The sequence below is a fragment of the Labrus mixtus genome, chromosome 22 (assembly GCF_963584025.1).
Source record: "Labrus mixtus chromosome 22, fLabMix1.1, whole genome shotgun sequence".
NCBI classification, from domain to species: Eukaryota; Metazoa; Chordata; class Actinopteri; order Labriformes; family Labridae; genus Labrus; species Labrus mixtus.
In genome coordinates, this window is record NC_083633.1 from 8,583,438 (window position 1) to 8,606,063 (window position 22,626).

A 22,626-nucleotide genomic window follows, 5' to 3' on the forward strand; every position below is an offset into this window, starting at 1 on the left:
CCTGTGTTCCAGCTTAAAATGCCAGATTTGGTGGCAGCTTTGGTGCGTCTCAGTGTTGCGAGGCTTCAATTTGTGTCACTCGAATGCCCCAATCAAAGCCATCCATTGGCTGAGCAAGCCGCTCCCCTTCTGACATCACCGCCAGTCGATTTCCACGTCAAACAATCTGAATGAAGAGAAAGCAAACTGCACTGGGAGTGAGTCGTCCTTTACTAGAGCTCTGCTTGTTCATTTCAGAGCCTGCACTTTTTAATTTCTTCTTCCATTGAACAAATAAATAAATGATTCTACTTTTCGTCTTTAATTCTAAAAGAATCTGCACTTTTACCTGAGTGTGTAGCAGAAGCATGTGTGTACCCTTGCTAGCTTTGTTGAAGGCACATCAAACTGGGGGGGGGGGGGGAGACCTCAGGGCTGCAGCCAGAACACGCTGGGAGGACTACACATCCCATCTGGCACGGGAACATCTTGAGGTCCCACAAGGAGAGCTGCAGGACGCAGAGTGGCGGAGAAGGACATCTGGGGGATCTCGCTTTGCCTGCTGCAGGACTCCAACCGGAGAAGGACATCTGGGGGATCTCGCTTTGCCTGCTGCAGGACTCCAACCAGGGGGGAGAGCATGGACAGGTAGATGGGTGGGTGGAGTTTATGGTCACGCAGCAGGAAATTCAATTACTTCAGATGCTCGGGGACGGCATGCTCTGAGGTAATAACACATTTGTTTCCTCTTAAAAATAGCTTCGGCAGAATCGATATCGTTGGAATGGAGCCTGCAGAAGACTGACAGCCTGCTCCTTATAATTGTGGGGATGTGTGTGTGTGTGTGTGTGTGTGTGTATGTGTGTGTGTGTGTGTTTCCGCATACAGAGTAGACAATGCCTTGGTAATCTCCATCACTAGCATCGAGTCCATGCTGAACATTGAATGGCATAATTGCAGACAGAGGACTTTGATTTCACGGCCCATTGAGTGCAGAATGTGCACACGGCGCTGACGCCGCGGCTCAGCGGGCCACCGGGCGCGCTCTGCCTCCTGCCGCACGGCGAGGCAACAGGGCGCAATTAGAGAGGAACATTCAGATCCAGCCTGCGATCCATCCGCTCTCTTCTGGAGGATGCAGCCCGACATCACCTGTAAACGTGTGTGGGTGTGTGGGTGTGTGAGCGTGTGTGTTTTTGAGCACCTGTAGGCTCGTTCCCGTGTTGATCCTCACGTCCGCACGCCGCTTTCTGTCTACACTTTCATCCGTGACTCGTCATATTAGCGAGGGCTTCCCAAGAGCAAATATAGATTTTGGGAGATTGTGCTCTCCCCCCGCAGCGATAACCCCGCGCTCGCTCTCGTCTTCACATCTCTGGCTGCCTTCCAGTATCTCGCCGTCCTCCCACAAAGCCCCCGAGTGTGAAACTCTTTAAAAAGAAGAATGTGAAAGAAGTCCAGAGTAATAGGAAATGGGATTTTAGCGGCCTATTTTACAGCTTTCAGACTGTCGAGGGCGAAAGTGTTGAGGATTATTAGCTGTGAGGGCGTGATGGAGGGACACTCACCGGCTTTACTAACTGATTTCTCTTAGAGAGGTAATTTCCCATCGCTCTGTGTGCCAGGAGACCTTCAGAGCTCTCCACTTACTGCTACATTTAAAGGTTCAATCCTACACACACACACATTTAAACACACACACACACACACACACACACACACACACTCCATGTGGCTCAGCAGTGCTTTCAAAGAAACTTCTAAATTGAATTAGAAGTTACATTGACGTCTAAATTAAATTAAAAGTCACACTTCTTCAGTGTTGAATTACAACGTTACATCAGGTTGAAATATTCCAGAGCTTAAGGACATTTCATGATAAAAAAAAAAAAAAAACACACCCATTATCTCTGCTGCCCGGCTTGTTCACCTTCTCCTTCAGAGCCGAACAGGAATCAGAAAAATGATGAGGTCTGTTTTTTAATGAAGCTTCATTTCATTAGCAGGGAGATAAAGAAAAGGTTTTTAATATCAGAAAAGAACCTGCAAGACTCTTGAGAAAACATCGTCACCCAGAGAGTAAGACGTTTGTGAACGTGGAAAAAGTAAGACCGGAGTCAAAGCTGCAGATCAAAGCAGCAACATGCAGAAAGCCGAAACATGACTGCTGAAGGTTCAACAATGTAATCGTAACTGTGAAACACAAACTGGTTCTTCCCACAGATCACACACACACACACACACACACTCATAATACAGCGGTTACATTCCTGACAATCCTCACGCCTCATTAGCTCTGTTTGCTACCTGACAGCTGGATTTATTTCCTGCAGGCCACACAGACCGAGAGGACGAACCTCTGTCAGAGGCTTGAGAAAACTACAGGTTCCCCACGCTCTTTAATCAGCGGGCTGCAGAACCTCCTGTCTCAGCACAGACACCGAGCTCGGGGGTGAACGAGGACAAGCAGCGCACACACACACACACACACACACATTCATCATCACATTATTGTCCGCTGCTTGTCCAACTTAATAATGAGAAACTTATCTTGTGCATGCTGCAGGATTCCCGCTGAAGTAAACACACCTTTTCATATCGGAACACGAAAGACATGTGGGAAGAGAATAACAACACAAAGTCACCACTTCCTTCCTGTTTTATCACTCTCGTTTCTCTGCCTTTTCAAAAAAGTCTGTCAGTAAACCGATGAATGATGTCAGGGGGTTTGTTCCATTATTCATCTCTTATACATAATTTTAAAGAAGTAGTTTGTTGTACTAGAGGTATGAATGGATGAATGAGGAGAAGATTGAGGACTTTATATCTAAAAGCACCTCCTCCTCCTCTCTCTTTTCCCTCCTCCTCTCTGCATTCATCTGCCCCTCTTCCTCTTCCTCTGACTCTCTTCCTCCTGTCTTCCGTTCAGCATCCTGCCAGCTCTCCTCTGGTGCCATCACGAGCTCCAGAGGATCCGGGGTAATGACCACAATGATTAATCTCAGAGGACGGGGACGAGAATCAACGGGAGGTGAAAAGCATGAAAATCCTCAGGTGCATTAATAACTCCGCCCCACCCCCCTCCCCCTGCTGAGTTCAGACACAGCTGCTCTTATCCGCTCAGGAAATATGACGTTAAGTTCTTCCCTCTTTGTGTTTTTATTCTCTCCACATTGTCCTCCTGTCAGACGCTCTTTTTATCTTTTCTTTTGTTTCTCGACATCTAGAAGCATATCCTCCTTTTCTCTTTAAAGCAGAGACACAAGAGTAAAAAAAAAAAATCTTAAAAAACGTTGCTTCAAAGGCTCTGAAAACGTCAAAAGACAAAGCCGATAAAGTGACGAGATTAAAAGTTTTATATTCACTTTATACAGCATTCATACCTTTAATATTTTCAATCTTTGTTGAATTTGTCCGAGAGCCGGTTATGTTTTTATCTGCTAACATATGAAGTAGCTTTATCTTAAACACAGAGGAGGTCACAGGTCAGTGTGGGGTTGAGGTCAAGAATCAAAAAATAATTAAAGCAGCAATATTGTATTTGTTGGTCACTTGGATGAAGCACAAAAAGCCGAGCTGCAGCAGCAAGAAACAACAGAGTTGGTAATGTGACACAAACAGTCGCTTGTGCTTCAGATGCTCCACAAATGGAGGTCGATGTTCTCAGAGAAGACATCAGACTTAACTCTGTGTTGGACGCACACAGTTGCTGGACATTGCTGCAAAATGAGACGGTTGAGGATGTTACTGTAACGATGCACAGTCAGTGATTGAGGGCATAATTTAAAGGTCACATATCCTCCTCCTCTTCAAAAAGTGTAAATAAGTCTCAGAGCTCCTCAAAACATGTGTGTGAGGTTTCTTGTTCTAAATCCACTCTGATCCTGTATTTGATCATGCCTATAAAGCCCTCTATTTCAGCCCTGCTCAGAACAGGCTGTTTCTGTGTCTGTACCTTTAAATATGTAAATGAGCTGTGTTTGACCACGCCCCCTCTCTGGAAGGGCTTGGGTGTCTTGGTGCTTTCTCGCTCCATGTCCTATTGTTTACGGTGAGAAGGCAGACTCAGAGGGCAGAACAAAACACCTAGCTGTGGGAGTGTCACCCACCTGGGGGAGGGGCTACTGCCCTTTGTGATGTCATGAAGGGAAAATCTCCAAACGGCCTGTTTGAGCACACATTTTCTGAAAAGTGGAGCAGGAAAAAGACGGAGAGGATGGACTTCTCTCATCATTGTGGGGTTTGTAGACGGACTAGAGACACATGGTGAAGTGGATTTTGTATAATATGTGACCTTTAAACACATGATACCAATGTACTGCAAGCTAATCCATAAAAAAAACACACTGAAATGATAACATTTTAAAGCAACATTTCCTCAAAACACTGGGAATGAGCCAAGGTTTACACACACAATAATATGATTTCTAATTAATAACACAAGGACAGCTCGATCTTCGGTTAAACTACGATTACAGTCAGGAAATAAAGCACTCCTTCCTTCTCCTGCACGATCCATCCCCATCAGAAACCTGAATATCCCCTCCCCAACTTTCTGCCTGGCAACAAGGAGCCCAGTCAGCTCACTCCACCTCCTGCATAGACACAGAATGATCACATTATGTAGAAAACTCCAGGTATTTCATCCTTATTACGGACATAATTCTCTGGGATACTGGGCTTTAAATATACATGTACCCCTTGCAGATCTCCAATTCTCTCTCCAAACTGCTGCCGAGGGCCTCTCATCCCACCGTGACAGAGTTAAAGAGGACTTTGAGTGGAACTTGTCATTCCAGTCAGCCGTGACAGTCGGGCAGCAGACAGTGACTCACCGATGCTGGATGGACCTTTCATCTTACGAGTTTCGTCCTTCTCTGCTTTGTCATGGAGACGTGTCGTACTTTAACTGTATTTGAAAAAAGATGGAACAAACATAAGTTTCAGAGAGGTAAACTCTGTTTGATGGATAAAATGATCTCTTGTGTCGCCGTGTTCAGCTTCAACAGTGTTCAGGCCAAAACCAAAGAAGGTTTATTGAACAACAAAATCACAAACAGAGTTGATGCAGAGGTCGAGGTTTGTGGTAAACGATGAGTGCTACGAATCACTCCATTTTTTTTTTTTTTTTTGTAAGCTGAAAACTTGAACTCAATCAAAACATTCCCATGACCCTGTTTTGTAAAAGCCTTTCACTGTTAAGTTCTCCCTGGAGTGCGAAATCGAAAACTGCCAACATGCCGGTGCTTACAGCGACATGTGCACTTAGTTTAGCGACATGGCACCATGAGTTCGGCGGTATCTGCCGTGGCTGAGGGCAAGAAGAAGGCCAACGCCATGTACCAATCGTCTCTAACACCAGTATGGTCCATCATTCACCACCATGATTCAGGTCATCAAACTGGGACCTGGTACTGATCCTAGCTAACAGGTCGTCAAACTGGGACCTGGTACTGATCCTAGCTAACAGGTCATCACACTGGGACCTGGTACTGATCCTAGCTAACAGGTCCTCAAACTGGGACCTGGTACTGATCCTAGCTTACAGGTCGTCAAACTGGGACCTGGTACTGATGCTAGCTAACAGGTCATCAAACTGGGACCTGGTACTGATGCTAGCTAACAGGTCATCAAACTGGGACATGGTCAGCTGGAGAGTTCATCCAGACTTGGAGTTGCAGTTCTTGGAGGAGGAGGGAGATTAACCAGCTGTTTGCTCCTCCAGATTCTAAGACAATGCTTTTAGAAAATGATGTCTCACTTCAGTAAAACACAAACTATGAATCTCTGTCGTAAATCCAGATATGTCGATTAATCAAACTGTAGCAAACACTAAGTTCTGGATTGATATGATGGGATAAAAAAAAGGACTCAATGATCGTTAAGTACATCATTACATGTCTGTAATTTGAGAACCTTTTAAAATAAAATGAAACGGCACTTTGAGAGAATCTCGTCGACATATTTGCTGTTGAGAGTGAACTTTTTGGGATGGTAAAAAAAACATTCAGGGGTCATTCAGACGTGTAAAGCTCCGGGGGGTTTTTGTTTTAAAAGAAGACTTAAAAGATCAACTTTTCCTGTCGGCACAAATTGACTTCAAAGCTCTCTTTTTACTCTCTTTTTATTGCCGGAGTTTCAGACATTAAAAAATGAAACAGAACAGAGTCATCAGACTGCAGCTTTCTGGACGCCTGTTGAATTTGGCTTCAAGCGTTTTCAACCCTCCTCCTCCAGTCTGAATTTAGAAATGATGCCCAGACTTTTTAGTTTGATTGAAATGTGATTTTACAAGTTTATGAGGCGCTGTTCAGCAGCTCCTAGCTACCTTATGCCGAGGTCAGACTGCACGGTATCAGCACAGTTACAGCCCGATCCAGCGGTCGAAGGGTTTAGGGACTCGTCTGTTGTTTTTCCAGAAAAACAATTGTTGTGTAATCACAGTGAACGACAATCAAGGACACGTCTGGGACGCCTCCCGACAGAAAGTCTAGCTTGTTTGATTTTCTAGCTGCCTTCTACGATATGTTCTGTTACTTCAGTGTCATTGACCAATGAGATCACAGAGCACTCTGCACACAGAAGTCAAAAGAAAAGAACAGAAAAGAAGAGAGGTGAAGTCGGTGCTGGGAGATTTCCCCTCGTCTGTATGATCTGTCGTCCACGACGTCGTCCTTTTTGCACACTCAGTCACTTCTCTTCCTCTTCGATTTGAACGATTCAAAAGTGATCATCTGTATCCCGACCAGGTCTCTTTGTAGACCAGAGAAACAAACAATGACCTGACAGAAAACCAGGCTCGTACTGATTGTGTCTTTGCTCTCTCTCGTCTTCTACATTCAGCCAGCGTCCGTTCACACAGAGCGAGATTTCAAAAGGGAGAAAAGACAGTGCGCTCCCTGTTGCTACAGGTTACCAAGCTGTGATGAGACAAGCAAAAAAAAAAAAAAAAAAAAGGAGCTGAACCGTGACTTTTCTCAGAGGAAGAAAACAAATCTTCTTTTGCTAAGTGACCCCGTGGGCCGGCTCTGCCCTCACAGCTGGAGCTCGCTGTAATGTGGAGACGGGGCCATCGCACAAATGTCGCAGGAATACATGAAGTCTGTTTGTGCAGCCACCTGCAGACTTTCACACGTACACAAGTACAAACTGTCTCATAACACACACACATACGAGCACAGTGCCAAGACCCGGCAGCTCTGCAATCACCATGACAACATCAGCAGACTCAGACTCTGATCTCTCTTAACTCTCCAGTTCGCTCTGAGCAAAAGGACACAGCTTCAAACACACACACACACACTTGGTGAACCATCTTCTCTGCAGGATCTGCTGGGATACATCTAAAAACTCTCCAAGTCACCAAAATTCCTTTAAACAAACAGCAACCTTCAAGGTGGAAAAACAAAACCACCAGAGGTGACAAAAACACAACCTGCAGTTCCTCCAGTGTCCACTAGAGTCTGTCTCCTGCAGTGAGTCAGTCCCCATAGAGCCCCATGTTAAAATGTCCAACTTTAAAGCTGCAGTTCCTCAAGTGTCCACTAGAGTCTGTCTCCTGAATCATTATTTTTGGTAAACTGTGGATCTCACATTTGTTCTCAGGCTGCATTTTGGCCAAATCATTACGTACTTTTTAAAAGTATTCTTGTATGGAAGCATAAATGGTCGATTATGATTCTTCTATCCGGTTAATGTTTTGGTAACTCTTTCGGGGATGTTGTGGGTTAAGTGCAGTCGTGTATTGCCCTGGCGACAAGTAGCATCAACAACGATTATGTTTATTTGCTTGTTTAAGCTTCTGTCTACAGAAAGCCTTGAGGGACAAAATCAGGGCAAAGAACACCAGGTTCCTATTGGTTCACAATGAACGGGCTCACAAAGCTCAAAGGCTACTCGAGCTACGCTTCAGAGCTCTTTTGGAGTATTTTACACGAGCATGAAGTTCAGATTGAGAGCTGAAAGAAAATCAACACTTAAACTGGAGTCCTGGTCTGAAACATGTTTAACACACATTAAATAAAACACTGAACCTGTTTACACTTCGCAGGGCCGTTTAGAGAATATGTTAATGTTGTTTTCTGGGTTGAAATGAGTACAGCCACGTTCTGCGAGGACTCAACCACCCGCTGAGAAGCCACTTAGCACCTCAAGCCTTTTTATCCATGTGCCGCTTTGAAAAGCGTTTGTTTGTGCACGATTAAGCCCAACCAATGACAAACACACAAACACACACAAGAGAAGAGGAATTATGACTCATTTCACTGTCAGGGAAACAAACAAACAGAAACCTGTCGGAGTGGTGAGGAAGGACGGACTTGACACACACACACTTTCTGCATTAAAGTGTGCGAGCGTCACGGGGAGACGAGCGGAGTGTTTCCTGCTGCGTCGGCGGAACAGAAGGCAACAAAGGAAGAGAGACTCAGGTGACAGCAGGTAAGGTTACTGCTGATTTAATTTGTTTGGAACAGACAAACAGCCTCCAACCGAACGCTATTTATAAACAGAGGGCAAGGGATGACGCACACACAGACACGCACACACTCATGTCCTGTCCCGGGCACGACCAGAACACATTCGATGTCCCGTCACCTGGTCTGGGTCACAGCCCCGTTTTAGCTCCGGTTTTTATAAAAAAAAAAAAAAAAGATCAGAAAGGGGAGCAGCAGACCTCTGAGGAGCTGTCAGCTGGTTTCTGCAAGCTGCACCAACCACGGACTAAAAACTAAGAAAGAAGTTCAACTCTAAGGCAGGTATTCAAGATTCAGTCGGAAACATTAACGTGCAGATTTCTTTATAAGATCGAATGAGTTTGTTTTCTAAAGATATTTTTAGGGTCTTTTTTGCCTTTGTTGATAGGACAGCTGAAGAGAGACAGGACATGTTGGGAGGAGAGAGAGGGGGATGATTAAAGCCCTCTACATGATCATGAAGCACGCTTCAGTTTACAAGACAGGCGGACTCAAAGAAAAAAGGGACGTGCGGTCGGGTCCGTCCGTCCTGAGAACAACACAGTGAACATGGCAGCTTCTTTGCTGACTTTGTGTTTTATGCTGAGTCATGTTAGTCAGACACAGACAGGACTCTGTGATTTCTTCCATAATGGAGGCGGGGATCGATCATACGCCGTGTTCCAGTGCTTGTGCTCGTGCGTGATCCGCACGGTGCCGAAAGCGCACCTCTTCCGTCCGTGTCAGGGCCGAGGAAGGTCGGGGAGCTCACGCGAGTCAAACCAACTGGACTTCGGGGGTCAAACGTACTTGGGCTTGCCCGGTGTGAGTGCGCTCTTAAATGGTTGGGTGAATGATATTTTATGAACTTGGGCCGAGGCTCGATGATCACAGTTTAAGTGTTTTAAAACTGTGATGAGGTTCTTTGGACATCTTACCATTCAGGCCCTGATGTGTGATTCGACTTCGCCTTAATGAATAATTGAGTTTCCTTATTGATCGAGAGGAGTAATGTGGCTGATTGAAAGTGTTTCAGGAGGAGAAAGACGAGTAGAGGAGGAGTATGAGTTCAGTTTTTATACTCAGGAGTCAATGGACTGATCAGGCTCCTCACCAGAACAGTCCTTTGTTTCCTCCTGTGTGTGTGTGTGTGTGAGAGTGTGTGTGTGTGTGTGTGTGTGTGTGTGTGTGTGTGCCTCCACACGGTGCTGATGTTTACAAGCTCAGATCTTACCGTCTCCATTGTCATGATAATCAGAACGAATGATTCGCCCGCCGTCCCGTGCCGTTTCCACGTCTGAATATCAAACGGCGCGCTGCACTGTTTGTTTGCTTTGTTGTTGGTTTGTCTTTTTTTCCCCCGAGCTGCTGCATCGTCTCCCGTTCAGGACTCAGCCTTTGTTATCGACTTCTCCTCACAGACGGCTCCCTCTGAGGACGAGGCCGAGGCTGTGATCAACTGTTATTGACTGAGTGTAAAGCAGCGGGTGCAGCATCACCGGGGGAGAAGACGTCTTTAGGAGGAATTATTGTGTCTGGGCTGTTTTTTCTAAACCTCTCTGATTACTTCTGGAAGTTTATGTGCAGGACACCCCGCGCACTTCACCTCAGGCTGAAATACTCTTTAACCCCTCGGGGGAAACACCAGCTAACCAGCCGCCTTAGTGAAGTGTAAATGATAAAAGCTGTGGAGTCAAACAGCAGGCTCTCTAGACCACTTTTTGAAGGTCTCCCTCTCGCCTCAGAATCTAAAGCATTTGTCTTGTCTCGGTCTCAGACTGGGCGGACTCCCGATTTGAAATCAAGACCGGTCTGATTATTCGGTTGTATTTATGGTCTCACCCTGCCTTGGTCCTGGTCTTGACTCAGTCTGGATCCCTAAATGCCTCGGTCCCGAAACACTCTGGTCTCAGGTATATCTTGGTCTCGGTTAGTGTGGCCTTGACTTCAACACTAGAGCACGCTGACGAAGAGAAAAGAGTGAAAGAGAACAGGAAGACTGGACTTTGAAATGTGTAGTTATTCTATCTGAAAGGGGCAGGAGAGCACTCTGATTCATCTGCAGTTTCTATGGTGAAGCCGTCACAAGACAAAAACATGTTTAGTATGTAGAGAAGAAGAAGGAGGGCGGGGAGCGCGACACATGAGCAGTGACGGAGAGAAAGGATTTCCATCACGAATAAGAACCAATCAGCTACTGAACTTCACATCATGATTATCTCTCACACACACCGCAGATAAAGACCAGAAGAGGAGAGACTAACACACCAATACAAGCTTTCACATCTCATGTTGGCATGATGGTTTCACATTCACGTTTGTGTGTGATTTATTATTTTTTATTATTCCTAATGAGTTGATTAGAAAAGCTTCATTAAGAGGCTGATTGTGGTTCCCATGTATGTGTCTCCCCCTCTTCTTCCCTCCATCGGTCTTTCTCTGAGACATCCATCACCTGACGAGAGATGAGTCAAGGTAAGGTGAGTGACGTGTGTGTGTGTGTGTGTGTGTGTGTGAGTGACGTGTGTGTGTGTGTGTGAGTCCAAGTGGAGGAGCTGTCAGTTAAAAAACAACCTACATTTCCAGCCTTTGCTCTCTCCCAGCAGCAGGTCAGAGAGATAATTTTAGCGCAGCATTTGTCAGTGCCACAACACACACACACACACACACACAACACACACACACACACACACACACACGCACACACACGCACAGCTGATGATGCTGCAACATTGCACTGAACAATCCAAAATGAAAACGACTTTACAAATCCAGGAAGAGACGAAACGAGGAAGAGAGAACCGGAGGAGGAGTGAAGGAGATCTGAAAGTCAGCGTCTCCCCGGAGAACACAGGAAACAATATGAGAGCGATATATGAGAGCGTACAGTATGAGAAGAGAATTTCCTTTTTTTTTTTTAACAGAAACCATCAGAGCAGAAGCAGCCGTGCAGACTCTGCAGTGACACCGGGCCTCGTGAGGAATTCTCAGCAGGGGAAGTGTTGGACCTGTGCAGCCAGATATAGAGGGTCAAAGCTGCAGGCTGAGGACGTCAGCCGGGGAGAAAGAAAATATCAAAAAGACGACAAACGCTGGGACAGACGAGCAGCACACGTGCCTGCACCGCTCCTGACAAATCTGAAATCCTAAAATACACAAAGAAACAAAAAGGCACTAGTGGATCATTTCTAATGCTGCACATGAGCCAGAGCATTTGGGGGCCTCTGCGGTTTTAGGAAGTGAACTGGCATCTCTTTCTAGACTCAGGACTTGAACTGGTGACCCTCTGGTTCCCAACCCATTAAGCCAAAACCGCTTGGCCTCACTGCGATTATATTTTCTCGTCTTTGACTCTGTCTGCGTCCGTCACATTCACCAGTTTGAATCGCGTCTAATCCCGGAGGAAACACACCAGCTCCCCGCCCAGAAACGTCCCGAGTCAACCGTCACAAAGCAGAACAGTAAAATCCAGTCAGAGGACAGAGTCTCTGCAGACACAGTCATCACCACCACACATGTACGGAGGCCCAGAAGGGACGACGGAGCAGCTTCACTTTAGGAGAAGTCTGTATTTTACTTTGAAGGAGGAAGCTGCTGACTCTGTCTTTCAGATTTGGTCATGGACACGATGATATTTTTGAGAAATTAAAACTTTTATTTCAGCACATTAAAGATGAACCAACAGAGCGTCAGGGGGCTGATTAGAGGAAATCAAACTCTGCGAAAAGCAATTAAAGACGATAAACCTCATCTGCTGTAATAATGAGCGTGTTTGTGTCTTTAAATAGAGTCACACACACACGCACACGCACACGCACACACACACACACACACACACGCACACGCACACACACACTGAACTGGTAATTAAACAGCCTCCCACTGTGTGAACAACAGGTTAAAGTCAGTCAGTTAAAACCTCCTCTCTTCTTATTTGAGTGAACTGAGCCGTGTTTTATTTCAGGATTCAAAATAAAGTCTGTAAGTTTGAGGCGTTTTATTATTTCATTAGTGTTGTAGTCTGGAGACCACTTCAGACTGGGCGGACCACCACTGATCGTCTATTTCTCCACGTCATTCCTGTGATAAGAGGGAAACCCCTCTTTCTAAAAGAACAAATAACTTCACTTCATTTGCAACCTTCCCGGTGTTGCGGTTGTGGTCCTGCACACCAGATCATGATTTGTCTGTGATATTTATGGTCTTGTCTCGGTCTCGTCCTGCCTTGGTCTTGGTCTCGACTCGGTCTTGGAGCACAAACACGAGCTGGACCAGCTCCTAGTTATGCTGCTATAGGCTTAGACTGCCGGGGAACTGGCACCTTTAGCTCTTTTTTCTCTCTCTCTCTCTCTCTCTCCCCCCCCCCCTCCCCTCTCTTCCTTCCATCATATTTCTGCATGTCTCATTCTGTGAATCTCTCATGTCTCGTTGGTTCCTCGGGGGTGTTGATGGATACGGCCTGCTGCTATGGACCCACCCCCCACACACACACACACACACAAAGACCCACACAAACCTCTACACAGAAACACACACAAACCTCTACACACACACACACACACACACACACACACTCTTCTGAGAGCTGACGAAAAGAGTGTAAAATGTGTGCATATGTTACAATAGACAGTTTCTGTTGTTATGACAACCTTTAACTTTTAAAACATTGAGAGTTCATTCCAGTTAATAAAAGTGTGACAGGAGGCTGAGCTCGCCGCCGGCTGCTCGCTTCACGAAAAGCTTTCAGAGAGTTGGGCTGAATAAAAACGAGACGCTCTCCGACTCTTCTGTCGTTCTTTGCATTAACGCTCCTCTGTTGGTAAAGCTTGTCCTGGGGGCGGAGCTTTCAGAAAGGTCGACAGGTCTTTGAAAATCAAAGGGGATTTAAAAGCACGGCTGATCTCTCAGACTTTCATATAATAAGTTCTGTTTTGTGCAAAGTTGAAGAAGGTGTAGACGGAGACAGAAGTTTTCCTTATCAAACTTTGGGCCCGATGCTGAGGGTTATGAAATCAAACGGGTTTAATGTACGCCGCGATCAGAGTTTGCTCGCCTGGGCGCACATTTTACGATTGCTTTTTTTAAGATCACAAACTTTGTGTGGAAGAGGTGTACGTTGGTTTCAGGCCCCATTTGTAAATATGCCATATAGTCAGTCATCACCAAAGTTTTGGACGGCAATGAACGGCACGCGCCCCACTGGGTCCATTTCTGGAGCGTGAGCGCAGCCATGATCAGCTGTTCACACATCACAGGAGAACTACAAGATCACAGGAGAACTACAAGATCACAGGAGAACTGCAAGATCACGAGAACTACAAGATCACAAGAGAACTACAAGATCAGTGGAGAACTGCAAGATCCCAGGAGAACTGCAAGATCACAGGAGAACTGCAAGATCCCAGGAGAACTGCAAGATCACAGGAGAACTACAAGATCACAAGAGAACTACAAGATCCCAGGAGAACTGCAAGATCACAAGAGAACTACAAGATCAGTGGAGAACTGCAAGATCACAAGAGAACTACAAGATCAGTGGAGAACTGCAAGATCCCAGGAGAACTGCAAGATCCCAGGAGAACTGCAAGATCAGAGGAGAACTACAAGATCACAAGAGAACTACAAGATCCCAGGAGAACTGCAAGATCAGAGGAGAACTACAAGATCAGAGGAGAACTACAAGATCCCAGGAGAACTGCAAGATCAGAGGAGAACTACAAGATCACAGGAGAACTACAAGATCACAAGAGAACTACAAGATCCCAGGAGAACTGCAAGATCCCAGGAGAACTGCAAGATCCCAGGAGAACTGCAAGATCAGAGGAGAACTACAAGATCACAGGAGAACTACAAGATCACAAGAGAACTACAAGATCCCAGGAGAACTACAAGATCCCAGGAGAACTACAAGATCACAGGGTTAGGGTTATCCTGTCCAGGTTGATCTAATCTGTCCAGCACGAGTATCAACCAGAGTGGCAGCAAACAGGACTGCAGTGCGCGGCGCTTACAGACAGCGGCACTCACTCTCGTATGTGGAAATGGACAGTAGAAGTGTGATGGTAATTAGTCTGTTAGTTGAGCTGCTGACATCGTGTTACAAACCAAAGAGTTGAAGGACTTGTTACATCTCCGTCCTCGAGGCTCTCATTCAGTGTCTCATCCAGTGTGAGGACAGATGGCAGATTAATGACTCACATTTTCCCCTGATGTAAGCAGAGTCTGTTGCTCCCTGCAGCCCGCGTGATAAAACCATGCTAAGTGCTACGAGCTATTTAATGCAGCGTGCACTTAAACTGAGGGAGCTGTGAACATTAGACACCCCCCCCCCCCCCCCCCCCCACCGTGCAGGGAGGGCCCTCGTCGAACGATTTCACACCCGCCCTCTAATTTATAACATCTCCCTTGTGTGGCCAATCCCCGGCGTCAACACACAAATCTGTATTTCACACAACTCTTTCTGACGCCGCCACCGCTGAAAATCTATACCTCCGAGTCCTGATTGGGTTCTCTGCTTTATACGAGCGAGTAAATCCTCCAGGAAGGAGAGTGAGTTCAGAAAACAGACGGTCTGCAGGGGAGTTTCAGTCGCTCCTCATGCATACATTTTAAAGAGTGTTGACAGCAGAGGCCTCAGACGTCACCTGATCGTCTCGTGCAGGTCGACTTTGTTTTATTAGAAACATGAATGTGGTGTTGAAACATCCAGCAGCATCTTGTTTCTGCCTCTCCACTTCCTGTAGACCTCCTTCAGGGATTAGGAGCCCCAAACAGACGAGGTAAACATGATGAAACAACGTCTGCGTGTTTACACAGACTCAAATATTTCAGATCGTTTTGGCGAGACGGCGGGGAGAGAGAACATCCACAGACACACACAGGAAGAGCAGGTTTAAAGTTTTTCTCTTCAACACGTTACATTTACTCTGAGCACTCGAGTTCCTCGAGTGTCCACTAGAGGCTGGCTGCAGAATCAAAGGAAGTCACATACACACCCATTCTAAAAAGCCTGTTTTTACAGCAGAGATTAACATGTTTACAGCCTGGTTCAAAAAAACCAAACAGGTCTGATGACGATGAGGTGGAGTTGTAACTCCAAGTGACTCTAAACTGCAAAGAGGGAACATGCCGACAGGGAGTCATGCCAGTCGGCATTTTCACAAATAGAACTCATGAGTCGGCCATTGTATTTGTAGTCCACCTTCTAGCTTGACTTAAAGCATAATGTGCATTTTGTAAAGTCTCCTTTTTTTAGAGGAACGTCACATTTCCAGTTTACACAAAGACAGAGTTGGCGCTGTTTACAGACGTTCGCTCACATTGAATTTTCAAGCACCCAAAACGCCATGTCAAACAGCCAAAACGCCACAGAAGGTCACGGTTTTATGGCTGAAATCTGTTAACGTGGCCAAAGTCAACCGTGGGAAAAAGTGCATGTGTCCACAATCGGCGCTGGAAGCTAGATTACAACACCTGGAAACTGCTCCCTCCGCGCTGTTTGTCTGCAGGTTCTTCATGTCTGTTCACAACACGGCTGAAAACGGTATGACCACAGCGCTATGAACCCAAGATGAACTGATTTTATTTCAATAGAGGGGTCTTAAGGAAGAATTTGGGACTTTTTGATCCAACATTGAGTTTCAGTTACAGCTTCTCTGGTAAGTCCAGCATCTCAATAGATAAATGCAGTGACCTCTTGACCTCTTCTCACAGCATCAATGTTTACATTTCCACCAACAGAGCGCTGACCGAGGTCACTTCTGGATGTCAACAGATTCTCCGGCGCGATGTTGGACAGTTAAGATTGGATTCTTTTAAATGAAATATCGTCACTTAAAAATAGATGGTGGGACTTTTAGCCCGTGACCTTTATAAAAGTTCAACACTGACAGAGGTGTCAAGTAACGTCTTGACACCTCTGACACTACTTTGTTACCTTACTTTTTGGGTATCTATACTTTACTGGAGTAATTATCTTTCAGCCGACTATTTACTTCTATTCCTCACATTTTCACTCAATTATCTTTACTTTCTACTCCTTACACTTAAAAATAGCCTTGTTACTCCGTTTTCATTTCGGCTTGTTTTCATTCCGGCTTGTCATCATTAAAAAAAAAAAAAAAGAAATTGCCAGTGTGACGTCTTGTCAGTGTGAGATCACTGACCTAAGCCCATTGGCTCGTTGTGGCAAGCCCAGCAGCTCATGTTGCACGCCCGATATGCCGTAGTCTGTCTCTTTTTTCAGAGTACATCACAGTAGATTACACAGACAACAAGCTCCAGTATCCTAACGAGTGTACCAAGGTTCCATGATGAGGTTGGGTGGCAGACAGACTCCCCACAAGTCTCAGAGGCCACACAGACATACCTACCTCCAAAGGGGTCATCAGTCCACACACAGTTGGCCTGGGTTACACACAAGGGACAAGCAAAGGTAAGCACACACACCTAAGAAATTGTCCAACTGCTGAAATCTGAGCAAGAATATCAGAAAACTGTGATTTCATTACATGATTGCTGATTTTAGCTTTTTGTATTGTAGCTTGTTGCTGTCTGTGATGCATAACAACGAACATGCTGAACGTGATAAAGCAACAACCTCTACAGGATAGCTGGTCTATAAGGTGGCATTCCTCAAATCCAAAAAAAACAGACACAACATACAGTGAGTTACAAATTATTTTATTTTTTAAACCCTTTAAAGTGATAAATACCTATTTAAATATACCTTCAAAGTCTTTGTAAATGTTTCCAAAAAAACAGATGAGTGTAAAAAAAAATGAGTAATAACTAAACATTATTAAATAGATTTTTGTTCTTGAATTACTTTTTTACAGGATATGTCAGGGACTTGATGGCACTGATGTTGGAGGAGGAACCAGAACCATTCATGGAGGAGCTGCAGAAAATGCCTGACTCTCAAAAAGAAGGAGGGGTGGCTCGACACGTGTCCAGGTGTAGTGAAGGGGCGGGCGGAAGCCAACATACTGTCCAGTCGGGACAGGAAACTCGGGGCGAATCCTCAGGACGACACACGACAGGATAACCACTGGTTGGAGTGGTTATCCTGTCGTGTGTCGTCCTGATGGATGTAAAATGTTACTTCTCATTGTATATTTACACGTATAGTTCTACACATTTAAATTAGCTGAGAATAAAGAACTTTCAACAAATGATTTTCTCACTTGTTTACTTTTATTTCTCTGAAATAGTGAAACTGTTTGATTAGAATGAATTTGATTGAAGATGTAAATCATTATTTATAATGAACACACTCTTCTGCAGTTCTCCGTGATGTTTTTGGTACAAGGAAAAGGCAGCGGATTCATTCTCCTGATGAAAGAAGAAGATACTGATTAAAATGAAATAATGTTCAATAAGAAGGAAAATAATGACAGAGGAGGAAACATTGTTGCATGAGATATTCATCCAACAAACACATGATTATCACCTGGGCTTTTGTAGTCAAAGTAAGTAAGTCTATGATGTCATTGATACTTACAATTGCTCATTGAATTTTTAATCACATCAAGGAGGTGATATACAATGCAGAACAAGGTGAGTCGCTGCAATAAACAACGTACAGTACTAATGTAAATACAATAAAAATGTATTGTACAGAACACATTTGTGGCCAATAATCATATTGTAATCAAGCCAAACTTTGTGAAGACACGAGTAAGATATATATTTTTGGATGAGGGAAATATGCTGGTAGCTCCAGTCAGTGAAATTGGAAGAGGCTAACGTATTTTTCAACACAATAACAGTGAGAGTTTTTCTGATAAAAAGACTTGATACACACATAAGGTGTGTGTTACTGTTGCTATGTTCTTGTTGTAAGTTATCATATTCTGCAGCACACGGTGTCTGCTTCGGTAAACATTTAGCTGCAGTTTCCACACTTAGCATATACATAAACAACGCAATGAAGCTATTGCGTTAGCTACCGATTGGCATATATTACATCTGAAAAGGCTGCAAAATAAATACCTACAACACTGAAATGTCGTGCTCATGCCTTCGTGGCAAAGGTTGTTGTGTTTGTTCCTCCTCTCTGTCAGATTGGTGAAGTTGAAGTTGCCACTTCCATTTGCATACCGGTGTTTTTGCTCTGCTAGGAGGCAAATTGGCTGCATTCCCAATATGGTAAAAAGGGCGAGACATTTCCGAGAACCGTGCTGAGCGGCTGACCAATCACGACAGAACCGACAGGCCGACCAATCAGATCAGACTTGGCACACGCGGGGACTCTGAACGTGGGCACTTCAGAGCCTTAGAGAGAGAGAGTCAGAAGCGAGCAGGTGCATGGAGCGGCAGTACATGAAAACAGACACTTTTTTATAACTTTAGCTATTGTGAAAAAACTTTAGTAGGTACATAGATTAAATATACAAACCCCAAAAAGGGCATAATATGGGCTCTTTAACACTTCAAGATGTCATCACCAGGTACGTCTCTTAGTTTAACTGCTGCTTAAAGGAGCAGTATGTAACTCTGACACCTAGTGTTTAAAATGGGTACTGCAGTCCTAATTCTAAACACTGTAGAGAGCTGTCTCCCCCCGCCCCCTCCTCTCTAGAGTCCATGCTCACACAGGTTGCCATGTGGTGGACACTGAAGCTTCAGTGTTTATCCAGCTCTGCATCGGTCTGTAAACCTTTCTGTGTTCTAACCTCTCTCCATTTTTCAAAAAGCATCTCCAACATTGATCCTAGTTTGAGCACGTTTCTGCTCGTGGAGCTTATTAGAAACATGCAGAGGCTTTTTAGGTCGGGTACAATCACTTCTATCTGAACCAGTTCTCTTGCCCGCTTCCATCGCTGCAACACCTGTTGGTTTGACCTGATAACTGCTCTCATATCTGACAAACCGAGGGGCGTCCAAAACGGCCATGTGGTGGTGCCTTAAAACCGCCTACCTTCTCTGGTCCAAACAAATCCAGAGCATTCAGGAGCAGAATCTAAAGTTAGAAGGAGGACATACTGACTGCTGCATTGTTGTCAGAGAAGCCAGCACTTCAACAGAGCATGTTTCCTTAATGTCTGATCATATAGTAAGGTCACTTTATCATTTCACTCACTACACATCTCACTGATTGGACCTTTAAAACAAAGATATCTGCCTCAAAAATTCACACTTCTTAACTGCTAGTCGAGGAGTTTGTACTCTCTCCATCTCTTCACCTTGAGCAGCTGAAGTTGAAAAAAACCCACAAAGTTTATGGATAAAAAACATGAATCAGGAGAGAGCAGCATCCGGGCTGCGTCTGCCACCAGCTGGTGATGACTCGTGTGTTTCTCTTCTCTGCTACATGTGGGCTTTTGCAAAATAAAAATAAAAAGCAAGCGGAGATGAAAGCGAACATCAGGAGCTCGCTTCCACATTTGTGATTCATCCTTTAAGAACCCAAAAAGCGTCTCTGAAGCTTGGAGCTGTTGGCTCGATGTGCTGAGCTGCCTCCAACATTTCACACGGCCGACTGAAACAGCAAGAAAGGCTTTCATCGACGTATGGATTCAGCTCAACACACGTGGGAGTAAAGAGCAACACATCCTTAAGGTGCTGCAAACCAAAGCAACAAAGTCACCATTTACACAGAGTATTTACATCCACAAACACATGCAGATGAATGCAGATCCACCAGGGCTGCACATTTTTAAATAACCTGGACAAGACTCGACTCACGAGATCGAGCTGAATGAGGATTCTTCTGGTCTGGACTATAGAACAGAGTCAGGGTTCACTTTGATCCATCCCAAAGCATCACTAGAAAACACAGCGAGTCTTCAGAACATCAGAGGGGGAAGTTGTCATTGTGTTCCGATAAAAGGCCCCTTATTATTTTTTTAAATGTGGAGCCTGTTTTAACAGCTGTTTGGCTTTCTTTACAAACCAAAGTGTTACAAAGTTTAATAGTACGTAAAAACTTTGAGGGCAGTGCTTTACATCCTGGGTCTCGACTCAGGTTCTGTAACTCCCTTTAGTACCAACCAGGCCTCCGTACATCGATCACAACCAGAATGCTGCAGCCAGAGTGGTATCCAGAAGAAATACACAGGAACATATCACACCTATACTACTAGGGCTGGGAATCTTTGGGTGTCTCACGATTCGATTCAATTTCCATTCTTGGGGTTACGATTCGATTCAGAATCTATTTTTATTCAAAAAAGATTCTGGAATCAATGGATTCAAAGTCTATTTCAGGATCTACTCCAGTCATCTGAGAGACTGGCTGAATTTATTGCTGCTCCATTTGGCGTTCTACTGAGTTTTTGGGAGTTATGAATCTATTTCAAATCTCAGAAGATAAGAATCTTGATTTTTACATTTATCGATTTTTTTCCCCACCTCTACATACTAGTGCAGCGGTTCTCAACTGGTGAGTCGGGACCCTAAAGTGGGTCGCAGAGAAGCTTTCTGTGGCTCGCCTGGAAAAGAAAATAGTGTCAAAAAGTCTACGAAGCCCTTTTTTAAACACGTTTGTTTTGTTCTGTCACATGTTCTCTACCATCAGAGGTCCAAACTGTACAACTTTTCATTAGATGAATGTGATTGGTTGAAAAAAAAGATATTTGGGCCGTGATTGTTCATGAAGCAGTTGTTGGTGGGTCATGAAGCTCGACCAGTTGAGATCCACTGTACTTGCTTCCCATCCCTCACCAAACGATGATTTGCATCCTGCCTTGTTTCATTGGAAGCCTTTTATCTTCCTGTGTGTTTGTCTGTGTGTGTTTATTCTTGTCTGTCTTGATGTATAGATGACCACACTGTGTGTTCTTTAATTACTCTGTTCCTGGATTCTCTTGTGAGACTTGTCTTCACGCCCGCTGTAGAGCACTTTGGTTTGTTTTAAAGCGCTCTATAAGTCAATTTGACCTTGTGCGTGTTCAACATGTTTTGGCAAACATTCTGCAGTATGTAAATTCGACATTAACTTCCAACAGTACAGGACTGATGAACCTGAAACCTTAAAGCATTCATCTGCAGAAGAAGAGACTCTGGAGGACCGGCCTCCTCGTCTCGTGGCGCCCTGCAGCTGTTTGAGGTCGATCAGGAGGATAATACGTTTCTGTCAGTGGACCACCTCTGCTGTTAAACGGTCTCCGCGGCCTCAGGGCGAGGCACATTACATAAGCTGTCTCTGTGACGGCTGTGATTTGAAAGGTGCGTGAGAAATCCTAATTGTGCATCCTTCTGAGAAAGAAGCAGATGTGACAGTTTAGTTTGAAAAGAGAAACAAATGCATAACGGGGGGACAGAGAGAGAGAGAGAGAGAGAGAGAGAGAGAGAGAGAGAGAGAGAGAGAGGTTAAAGAGGAGGAAACAGGGAGTCAGGGAGGAAAGAACAAGTCACATTTAAACTGTTGTGAAGAAGTAGTGATGATTTTATGCAGCTGTATTTCCCCTACTGCCCGGTCAGAAAGTGTGAATGTTTTAGAAGAGGATCAGAAATGTTGCAGAGGAAACGCAGGCTGTGTTTACGGAGAGTGTGTAGCTTTGTAAGTAGTGACGCCAACACACAAGTGCCCTAAACCTTCTCATGTCCAGCAGGGGGCGACTTCGCTGTTGGAACTACCGCACGGCTTTACCGCCTGCTTAACCTGTTCAGATGAATCAAAAAGACACGCAAAGGGTTAAACGCTCCCCTGACCGCGCTGCAGAGCTGTTGGTGTAAATTTAAATGATCCATTATGCATCATTTGGGGGTAAAAGAGACCCTGTTCTAACCTCCGAACAGCCAATCAGAGAGATTATTTTCTCCAACCGTGCCGACTCCGACTGACGCAGAGTCAACAGGCCGGTGGGTAGTGACGGAGCTGGACACACCGCAAAAACTAGGGCGGCGACCGCCCGACTCTCTCCTTGGTGTGTCTGGGCCTTAAGACAACTTGTTCTCATTTCTACAGTTTCCCTCCCAGCAGCTGGAAGCGCCCCGATGTAGAGAACAACGTAATGAGGATAATGAAGGTTTGCAGACGTGTGTAACAGTCACAGACAACTTTTTCTATTCAAACATTTCGAACTGAAAAGATCCCTCACAGCACAGTGGAAGTCTTCACCCCTCTCCGCTCTGCATTTTACTTTTCCAACAGCATCCTCGGCTCGTATTGACCGTATTCCCTCCAGCAGCAGATACTCAAGACTTCACATTTGCATCGCGTCGACACTTCAAACCGAACTCTGTGAAG

General features: G+C 44.9%; 1 long non-coding RNA gene across 1 annotated transcript in view; it reads right to left on the reverse strand.

Moving 5' to 3' along the window:
• Positions 1–3,792: 3,792 nt before the first annotated feature.
• The window catches only part of LOC132956494 (uncharacterized), a 47,134-nt gene continuing 28,300 nt past the window's right edge, over positions 3,793–22,626 (reverse strand). Inside the window, exon 2 of the long non-coding RNA XR_009666038.1 lies at positions 3,793–3,985. This is a non-coding gene — a long non-coding RNA (uncharacterized LOC132956494). The remainder of the gene's footprint in view (positions 3,986–22,626) is intronic.